The sequence below is a fragment of the Coffea arabica genome, chromosome 5e (assembly GCF_036785885.1).
Source record: "Coffea arabica cultivar ET-39 chromosome 5e, Coffea Arabica ET-39 HiFi, whole genome shotgun sequence".
Taxonomy (NCBI): Eukaryota; Viridiplantae; Streptophyta; class Magnoliopsida; order Gentianales; family Rubiaceae; genus Coffea; species Coffea arabica.
In genome coordinates, this window is record NC_092318.1 from 52,442,398 (window position 1) to 52,453,054 (window position 10,657).

Below are 10,657 nucleotides of genomic sequence, written 5' to 3' on the forward strand. Positions count from 1 at the left end.
TGAACCATCTCGGCCGCGGACAGTTTCTTCATAAACTCCAAATCCCTTGGCAGGGGGGAGTGCATTACTAGCTCTTGGGCAACCCGAGGTTGGCTGCACCTGTCGTTGACCGAAAGCTTCCAGTTCGGACACCAGTGCCCGCCGGGGTGTGTCTTCTCCTCCCCGGAAAACACCGAGGGGGGCTATGGAAACGATTCCATAGCGAGGTCCCCGAGACTGGGTTGACCGGGGGTTTCAACTGCTTGCCTCGGCCATGAGGAGGTGGAAGTGCCGTGACGACTCCAAGGGGCACCCCCTCTGGCACGGACGAGGTGGACCCCGTAGCTGCGGTGGCCGAGCTGCTTTGGCCAGCCGTGGTGGGAGTGCTTTTAGCCGCCGAGGTCTTGGCATCTTGTCTTTGAGATTTCTTCTTTGGCGGAGGTGCCGATGTCTCGTCAGAGCTCTTCCTCTTCTGCCTCTTGGCCACTTCGGACGAACCCGATACGACGATGTCGGACAGTTTAGTCACTGCACAAGAAACAAATATTATCATATGCCTTAGCCGAAGTGAAAGCAAAGTTATGAAAGAAAATTACAAGGAATCTTAAGTTTGGTGGAAGTGAAGGGAGTTTTGTCAGGACTGAGCAAAGCTCGGCTGATTCCCCCGTCAACTAGCACGGCTTCGGGGTAGTCCAGACTGTATATCCGAAGTCCCGACCCCATCAGCTTCTGGAAGTCCTCCTCCTTGGCATCCCCAGCGGAGGGATCGGCCTTCGCTTTAATAGGCCTCCACCAGAAGCCCCTGGGGAAGTCCACTTCGGACACAAAGAAGAAGTCGCGCTTCCAATTCTTGATCGAGCTGGGAGAACCAATCACCAACTTCGGAATGGCATTGTTCCGATTGCCAACATAAAACCATCCCTTATCTGTCCCGTGCGCCTTGAGGGTATAGCATCGGCGGAAGAGGTCGACAGAGGGAGTCACCTCCTGATGTCGGCACAGCATCTCGAACCCTACAATGATACGGATTGCGTTCGGGGTGAGCTGGGTAATCCTCACGAAGAAGTGACGAAGCAAGTCTCTGAAGAATCTCGATGTGGGCATCCTCAGTCCGGCCTCTAACTGTTGGACATAGATGGCCACCATGCCCAAGGGGGGCTTTTCGGCTGAGTCATCCGCCCCGGGCGGTAAAATCTAGTACCCCGACCGGAAAGGGTACTTGTTTATCACCTTCACGGCCCTATCTCTTCCGATGCGACTTCTAAACTTCGGCATCTTGCCGAAGTCGATGTTGGCTGTGTCCTTGGGAGCGACAGGCTCCAGTACGTCCTCGTCGTGTGGTATCTCGACGCCGACCTCCTCGTTATAGCCCACTTCGGAACCACCATCGCTCATCTCGGACGACTCCAACTCCGAGGCTGCCTCGCTGGCTCCCGCCTCGGTCGATCCCTCCTCAGAACTCGGGGTCGACCCTTCCGAGCTGGACGTCGTCGCTTCTTCCCCAGGATCCGGCCTCACCTCGGTCTGGTAGCTCGGAGTCACGGTCTCTTTATGGGTCTTAGCCATTTTGGCCATGGGTGAAAGACGAGATAAGAAAGAAGAGGGATACTTGCTATTGCCTATGGAATTGGACGAAGTTGATGACCTCAGCTCTGATCTCGGCTCTGATCTCGGCTACTAGACTGATCTCGGCTACGCTCACGAACTTGGCAAGTCTCAGATGAAAATGAAAGGTGTGAGAAGTGCGGTGAGGGGGACCCCCCCTATTTATAAGGGTTTGGGGGGGAATTCGAAGAGGCGGCAAGAATGCGGAAGGACGGCCACGTTCGAATTCAAAACGCACGCCTCCCTCTCTCCTCATTAATGCCCCGTCCTTTCAGCTGACACCCTCTGCACGAAACGTCCCACTACTTCACGACGCGACGGTTACCAGGGATCACGTCCTATCAGCTGATCTGCCCACGTGTCACGTCCCCGCATTTCTCGGAACAATTTCGGCACTCCGACTCTTTACGACTTCGGCCCAAGGAAGCCTTGGTACCTCCCTAACTCGGAGCTACCGAGGCTTGGGGGGCTTATTGAGGGTGCTCACCTCGGCCATCTCGCATGCCCGAGGTGAACTCACCTCGTCCCTCATCGGAGCTCATCCGTGCCCTTGGGCATACCCCCTAAGCTCGGCCATCTCCCCAGCCTACCGTGTAGGTGACCTCGGCAACTCCACCTCAGCTGCACGCTGATGACGCCAAGACACCTGACATCACCCGGGATCAGTGCTTTATCTGAAAAGCACTGTCACACTTAATGACCACTGCGAAGGACTCCTCGTCACCCTGTCCAGGCGGCTACAGTGTCAGAGTCAGGCCACCTGACAGGGAACAGAGCCGTAATGGCAGGGCATGGGTCCCACCGACATAAGACCTCCGTCCTGCCCTCCACTCTCACCCTATAAATACCCCACACACTCCCAACAAGTAAGCAGACTGTTCATTCTCATATACAATTATCTTTCTCGTTCTCATACTAACTTAATCGTCGGAGTGATACCAGGGGAGAAGCCCCGCCATCCACTTCGGACAAGCAAAGGTACACCACCTCATCTCAGAGAGAACTGATCTAGGTCGGTCTATCTGCCCACCAAAAATCACCTCTTCAATTGGCGCCGTCTGTGGGAACGAGACTGCTATTACCAAAATGAGATCCACGCGCTCTAGAAGCGGAAGAGTTCCCTCAACTGGGGCTGGGCAAACCTCGGGAGCCCAGCAAGATCGCATCTCTGAGGAACAAGGGTCCCAAAGGACCCAGCCCAACAACGAGGACGCCATCGCCAAGATGGCCGAGTTCGTATCAGACAACCCCAACATTTTTGAGGAGCTAGGGAGATACCTCAAGAGACAAGGGAAAGAAAAAGCAGAATCTTCCAAGAGGAGACCGACGAAGTCTCCTGAGGTTCCCTCAGGTGAGGACTCCGATGAGGGGCATCTCTCTCGGAGTGCCTCTAGGCGCGCCACCTCCAAGGCGACCTCTAAAATTGCCTCCATCTCCAGGGCGTTTTCCCGAGAACTGTTGGGGAAACGGCCCGAAGACCCACCTCGGCGCCCCGGAGGCCTAGCTGCTGACTACATGAGGGCTCCGCCCTTCACAGATGACATCAACGGGGAGATGGTGCCCCCAAACTTTAAGCTTCCAAACTTGCACACCTATGACGGCCGAGGTGACCCCGAGGATCACCTCCGCGCCTTCATCTCCGCATTCCGACTCTACTGCGTCCCCGACGCCGTGATCTGTCGGGCTTTCCCTATCTTCCTACACGGGACTGCCCGGAAGTGGTTCTGGAGTTTAGAACCTAGGAGCATTTCCTCCTTGGATGAGCTGATAGACCGGTTCATCCACCGCTTTGTGTCGTCTCGACCAATCACAAAGATTTCTGCTTACCTCTTGAACCTGCAACAGGGACAGGGCGAGTCACTTCGCTCGTACGTTCAAAGGTTCAACGAGGAAAATGTACAGATACCTGACCAGAACGAGCAGGTAACTATCGCTGCCTTCACCAATGGGTTAGTAGCAGGGATCTTCAACACCGAAATCCATCGGCAGTACCCCCATACACTTCGGGAGCTCTGGGAAAGAGTGGACCAGGGAATCCGAAGTGAAGATGTAAATCGCATGAAGCGAGAAGCCCAAGCATCTCGTACGGGGCAAGATCCCCGGAGGAGGAAAGACACAGGCCGAGATGAGCAAGGCCCAAGTGGCACTTCAAACCCACTCCGAGACCGCCGGAGTGTCTTCGATCGAATCGTAAAAGGCAGGTCGTCCATCTCGGACGCCGAGCTGACACCCCTCAATTCGAGCCGGACCCATGTCCTGGCTGTGATGAGGCAGAATCACCTCGGCCGCAACCCTCCCGAAATTCCGGAGAGGAGAGATAAGAGGAACTCAAACCTCTATTGTGCCTATCATCGGGATGTTGGGCACGAGACCGAAGACTGTAATGATCTGAAGCGAGAGATCGAGAATTTGATCCGACAAGGATACCTGAAGCAATTCGTCCGCAAGGATGGAGGCTTCAACCGAAGCGTCTCCCACCGGGAGAACCGGGGCCCCCGCCGAGACGACCGACGGGACACGAACATGCATTGCCGGGGTCCCGAAGACCGTAGGGAGGACAAGCAGCCTCCACGCGATGGATCACCGGGCTACGGCCCCAACATCGCTGGGGTGATCAACACCATCGCGGGAGGACCAACAGGAGGAGACAGCCAGAACTCCCGGAAGCGGACCTACCGCCAGGCCGAGATGGAGGTGGCCGAGCCGAGCTCTCGGCTGACCGAGGTCATCACCTATGGCCCCGGTGACACCGTCCCTGCGGCCTCCAGCAATCACGAGACTCTTGTGATTGAAGTCCTCACCAACAACTACGTAGTCAAAAAGGTGTATGTTGACCCTGGAAGCTCGGTAGACGTCTTGTACTACCGAACTTTTGAGAGTTTGAAGCTGACCCGGGAGCAACTCATTCCGGTTAGAACTCCCCTTGTCGGTTTCGGGGGACACGTCGTCCACCCGGAGGGCATGGTGACCCTGATGGTAACTATCGGGCGTCATCCACGCTGCCGAACTGTGCTTGTCAGTTTTGCAGTGGTCAAAGCAGACTCCCCCTACAACATGCTGATAGGTCGGCCCACGCTCAACGCCTTGAGAGCCGTATACTACATCTACCACCTGAGCTTTAAATTCCCAACACCTGCGGGGGTGGCTGAGGTGAGCAGCGACGTGGGCGCCGCCCGGGAATGCTACCTCGCCACCATTCAAGCAGCAGTCACACCCCGGACCTCACTGAGGTCAGAAGAAAAGAGGCCAGCGGTCCTCTCCATAGACTGCATCGACCCCCAGAAGGCAGGAGAGCCCAACAGGCTTGAGCCCGGGGATGAGGTGGAACTAGTGGTCTTGGATGAAGCGAAACCTGACCAAGTGGTCCAAATAGGGGCCGGACTCCCCTCACCCCTGAAAGAAGAAATGATCTCCCTGATCAAGGACCACCGAGACATCTTCGCATGGTCCGCAGATGAAGTGGTTGGAGTGCCACCCGAGCTCATGACTCACCAACTCAACGTTAACCCACAGGCCCGACCTGTGCGGCAGAAATGAAGGCACTTCGGCCCCGAACGTAGCAAGGCCATATCGGATGAGGTCGATAAGCTCTTGCCGGCCAAGATGATCCACGAGATCCAATATCCCACCTGGCTGTCCAACCCAGTCATGGTCAAAAAGGACACTGGTGGATGGAGAATGTGTGTAGACTTCACCGACCTCAACAAGGCCTGCCCCAAAGATTGCTATCCTCTGCCGAGGATAGACGCCCTCGTCGACTCGGCGATGGGGTATGTAGTCATCTGCTTCCTAGATGCCTTCAAAGGGTATCATCAAATACGAATGAGTGAGGAGGACCAAGAGAAAACGGCGTTCTACACCGACCGAGGCACTTATTGTTACACTACCATGCCCTTCGGGCTAAAGAACGCCGGGGCGACCTACCAAAGGCTGATCAACCGACTCTTCAAGGATCAGATCGGCCGCAATGTCGAGGCCTATGTGGATGACATCCTCGTCAAAAGTCTCGCTTCTTCATCCTTTCTGTCAGACGTGAGGGAGGTCTTTGGTGTCCTCTGAGACTCGAGGATGAAGCTGAATCCCAGGAAGTGCGTCTTCAGCGTCACCTCGGGAAAATTCTTGGGGTATCTGGTTTCCCACCGGGGAATCGAGGCCAACCCCGACAAGGTCAAGGCCATTCAGGACATGTCCCCACCTCGGAACATCCGAGAAGTCCAGCGGCTGAACGGACGCCTGGCCGCGCTGAATCGTTTCCTGTCCCAATCAGCTGAGAAAGCTCTGCCCTTCTTTAAGGTGCTAAAGAAGGCCGATCAGTTTGCCTGGACAGAAGAATGTCAGGCTGCTTTCGACAAACTGAAGCAATATCTCCATCACCTACCCACTCTCGCTTCACCTCGGCCCGAGGAGAAGCTCTACCTCTACCTCGCCGCAGCCGACGAGGCTGTCAGCGCTGTCCTTATCCGGGATGAGGGCACCCAAGTGCCAGTCTACTACGTCAGCCCAACTCTCCGCGGGCCGGAGACTCGATACACTCAGGTGGAAAAACTGGTGTTGGGGCTAGTCCACGCAACTCGGCGATTGAAGCCCTACTTCCTTACTCATCCCATCTCCGTCAGGACCGACCAGCCCATTCGGCAAATATTGGTGCCACCCGAGGCTTCCGGTCGCCTTACCAAGTGGGCTGTCGAGTTGGGAGAGTATGACCTGTCGTATGAGCCCCGCACTGCCATAAAAGCTCAAGCCCTAGCTGATTTCTTGGCCGAACTGACCTTCACGGAAGGTCCAGAGTCCACCTCCGCCAGTGCCGAGGTTCCCACCCCTTCCCCGTGAACGCTGTACGTAGACGGGTCCTCTAATGGGGATGGCAGCGGAGCTGGACTGCTCCTGGAAGGACCTCAGGGAGAAGTGTGCTCTTACGCCCTCCGCTTTGGCTTCCCAGCCACCAATAATGAAGCCGAGTACGAGGCCTTAATTGCTGGACTCCAGCTGGCCCGCAGGCTCGGCGCCCAGCAAGTCCACGTCCGCAGTGACTCCCAACTCGTTGTCCGCCAAGTTCTTGGTGAATACGAGGCCAAGGATGAGACCATGCAACGGTACCTCTCCAAAGTTCACCAACTCACAGCGTATTTCGAGTCTTTCGAAATCCAAAGAATACCCCGCTCCCAGAATAAGCGAGCCGACGCCTTATCCCGGCTGGCTTCCACATCATTCTCTGACCTCAACAAAACAGTTTTAGTGGAAATCCTGAGTGAACCAGGATACGTGGAAGAGGTGGCCTGCCCCGTGCACTCTGAAGAAACCTGGATGACCCCGTTCATCCTTTTCTTGGGTCAATGAGCCCTCCTCGAAGACCGAGCCGAGGCGAGAAAAATACAACGCAAGGCGGCTCGGTACGCTCTCCGCGATGGAGAGCTGTACAAACGCTCCTACCTCGGCCCATAGTTGAGGTGTGTCACTCCCGAAACAGGACGCCACGTCCTTCACGAGATCCACGAAAGATTGTGTAGAGCTCACGTCGGCCACAGAATGCTAGCCAAGAAGGCTTTGCTTCTTGGATATTTCTGACCCTCAGTTCGGCAAGACGCCCAGGACCTCGTCCTCGGCTGCCCTTCCTGCCAGGTCCACGCACCCGAACATCACCAGCCCGCAAATTTCATGGTTCCCATCACTTCACCTTGGCCGTTTGAGCAATGGGGGACAGACATCATAGGTCCTTTCCCCAGATCCGTCGGGGGTTATACCTTCCTGGTAACCGCTGTAGATTACTTCACCAAGTGGGTTGAGGCCGAGCCTCTGAGGACCATCACCGGGCTGGCAATTCAAAAATTCTTTTGGAAATGCATCGTCTGCCGCTTCGGCATACCTCAGGTCATCATCTCAGATAATGGAAGACAATTTGCCGAGAACCCCTTTAAAACTTGGTGCACAAACCTTGGCATCAAACAACATTTCACTTCGGTAGGCCACCCCCAGGCCAACGGTCAAGCAGAAAACTTCAACCGAACTCTCTTGCATGGCCTCAAGACCCGACTACACCAAGCTGGAACATCTTGGGTCGAAGAACTCCCCAGTGTCCTGTGGTCCTATCGGACCACGCCGAGGTCAGTCACGCAAGAGACCCCCTTCTCTTTGACCTACAGAGCCGAGGCTGTCATCCCTGCCGAGATCCTTACCCCCAACTCTCGGCTGGCAGCCTATGCCGCCGAGGTGAACAACGAAGAGAGACAGCTGGATCTCGACCTCGTCGATGAGCGAAGGGACCTCGCCTCAGCCCGGATAGCTTCCTACAAGAACACACTAGCACACTATTACAATGCCCGCGTCAGACACCGTAGATTCCAGCCTGGAAACTTGGTTCTTAGGAAAAACTCAGTCAGCCGAGCTGAACCACAAGGGAAATTATGCCCAAAATGGGAAGGCCCTTACCGAGTTGTGGAGTCTGACCTTAAGGGATATTGTAAACTGAGTTACCGAGATGGCTCATTAGTGCCGAGGTCTTGGCACGCCGAGAACCTCAAAATGTATTATGCTTGAATTTTAAATCAAGTTATGACTTCGGATCTTATATTATTTTTCAACATCGGAATTACGCTATTAAAAAATAAAGGGGGACAAGCAAGGGACGAAGTCAAAGCGAGAAATTAAAGTGCTGAGATAAAAAGAAATAGGCTTTCATTCAACAGAAAAGAATGTTACAAAAAATACAAGGCCGAGGTCGGAATGCTGCTAAGCACTCTCCACCTCGGCCACCCCTCTAAAGCCCACGAGCCTAGACCCCCGTCTCGGCTCCATTTCCCGTCTCGGCTCCCTCCTGGGCAGCCTTCTCTCCGGACTCTCCTCCGCCGGGGTGAATTTCTTCTCCATGCTCTTCGTCGATGTCCCCTCCGGCTTCGTCTTCCCCAACTTCTTCACCCTCCTCGAACACTTCGTCGAGTTCGGACAGCCACTTGTTGAACTCGTTCTGGACTTCGGCCAAGTTCCTTCCGGCCTGGAGGCCTTCGGCCATCCGGTCGCACAACTCCTTGGAGTCCTCATTGTAGCTGGCATTGTCTTTCAACGACTCCAAGGCTTCGGAGGAGAGGTGGGCTGCGGCCGCGTCCACATCCGACGTGAAGCCGAACATGAAGTTTGGTGTGAGCAGTTAGCCGAGATCCTTGGTGAAGGCCTCAGACCTCCGAAATGCGTCCACTGCCGAGGCCCCAACACTGTTGAGGGCTTGCTCATGAGACTTCTTCACCTCGTCCCCCCTCTTCTGCTCTTCTTCGAGGGCCGATCTAAGACTATTCATTGTAACCTCGGCCTCCTCACCCTTAGCTTCGGCCTCCTTAAGCTGTCTTTGAAGCTCGGCCTTCTCAGACTCGGACACCGCCAATTTCTTCTCCAACTTGGAGATCTGATTTTGCAGCTTGCCGGTGTCCTGCTCCTCGACCAGAGCACAGTACCGGTGTGTCATCTCGGCCACAAAGGTTGAGGTGGATGCTGTGCTCACCATGAGGCTTTGAACCATCTCGGCCGCGGACAGTTTCTTCATAAACTCCAAATCCCTTGGCAGGGGGGAGTGCATTACTAGCTCTTGGGCAACCCGAGGTTGGCTGCACCTGTCGTTGACCGAAAGCTTCCAGTTCGGACACCAGTGCCCGCCGGGGTGTGTCTTCTCCTCCCCGGAAAACACCGAGGGGGGCTATGGAAACGATTCCATAGCGAGGTCCCCGAGACTGGATTGACCGGGGGTTTCAACTGCTTGCCTCGGCCATGAGGAGGTGGAAGTGCCGTGACGACTCCAAGGGGCACCCCCTCTGGCACGGACGAGGTGGACCCCGTAGCTGCGGTGGCCGAGCTGCTTTGGCCAGCCGTGGTGGGAGTGCTTTTAGCCGCCGAGGTCTTGGCATCTTGTCTTTGAGATTTCTTCTTTGGCGGAGGTGCCGATGTCTCGTCAGAGCTCTTCCTCTTCTGCCTCTTGGCCACTTCGGACGAACCCGATACGACGATGTCGGACAGTTTAGTCACTGCACAAGAAACAAATATTATCATATGCCTTAGCCGAAGTGAAAGCAAAGTTATGAAAGAAAATTACAAGGAATCTTAAGTTTGGTGGAAGTGAAGGGAGTTTTGTCAGGACTGAGCAAAGCTCGGCTGATTCCCCCGTCAACTAGCACGGCTTCGGGGTAGTCCAGACTGTATATCCGAAGTCCCGACCCCATCAGCTTCTGGAAGTCCTCCTCCTTGGCATCCCCAGCGGAGGGATCGGCCTTCGCTTTAATAGGCCTCCACCAGAAGCCCCTGGGGAAGTCCACTTCGGACACAAAGAAGAAGTCGCGCTTCCAATTCTTGATCGAGCTGGGAGAACCAATCACCAACTTCGGAATGGCATTGTTCCGATTGCCAACATAAAACCATCCCTTATCTGTCCCGTGCGCCTTGAGGGTATAGCATCGGCGGAAGAGGTCGACAGAGGGAGTCACCTCCTGATGTCGGCACAGCATCTCGAACCCTACAATGATACGGATTGCGTTCGGGGTGAGCTGGGTAATCCTCACGAAGAAGTGACGAAGCAAGTCTCTGAAGAATCTCGATGTGGGCATCCTCAGTCCGGCCTCTAACTGTTGGACATAGATGGCCACCATGCCCAAGGGGGGCTTTTCGGCTGAGTCATCCGCCCCGGGCGGTAAAATCTAGTACCCCGACCGGAAAGGGTACTTGTTTATCACCTTCACGGCCCTATCTCTTCCGATGCGACTTCTAAACTTCGGCATCTTGCCGAAGTCGATGTTGGCTGTGTCCTTGGGAGCGACAGGCTCCAGTACGTCCTCGTCGTGTGGTATCTCGACGCCGACCTCCTCGTTATAGCCCACTTCGGAACCACCATCGCTCATCTCGGACGACTCCAACTCCGAGGCTGCCTCGCTGGCTCCCGCCTCGGTCGATCCCTCCTCAGAACTCGGGGTCGACCCTTCCGAGCTGGACGTCGTCGCTTCTTCCCCAGGATCCGGCCTCACCTCGGTCTGGTAGCTCGGAGTCACGGTCTCTTTATGGGTCTTAGCCATTTTGGCCATGGGTGAAAGACGAGATAAGA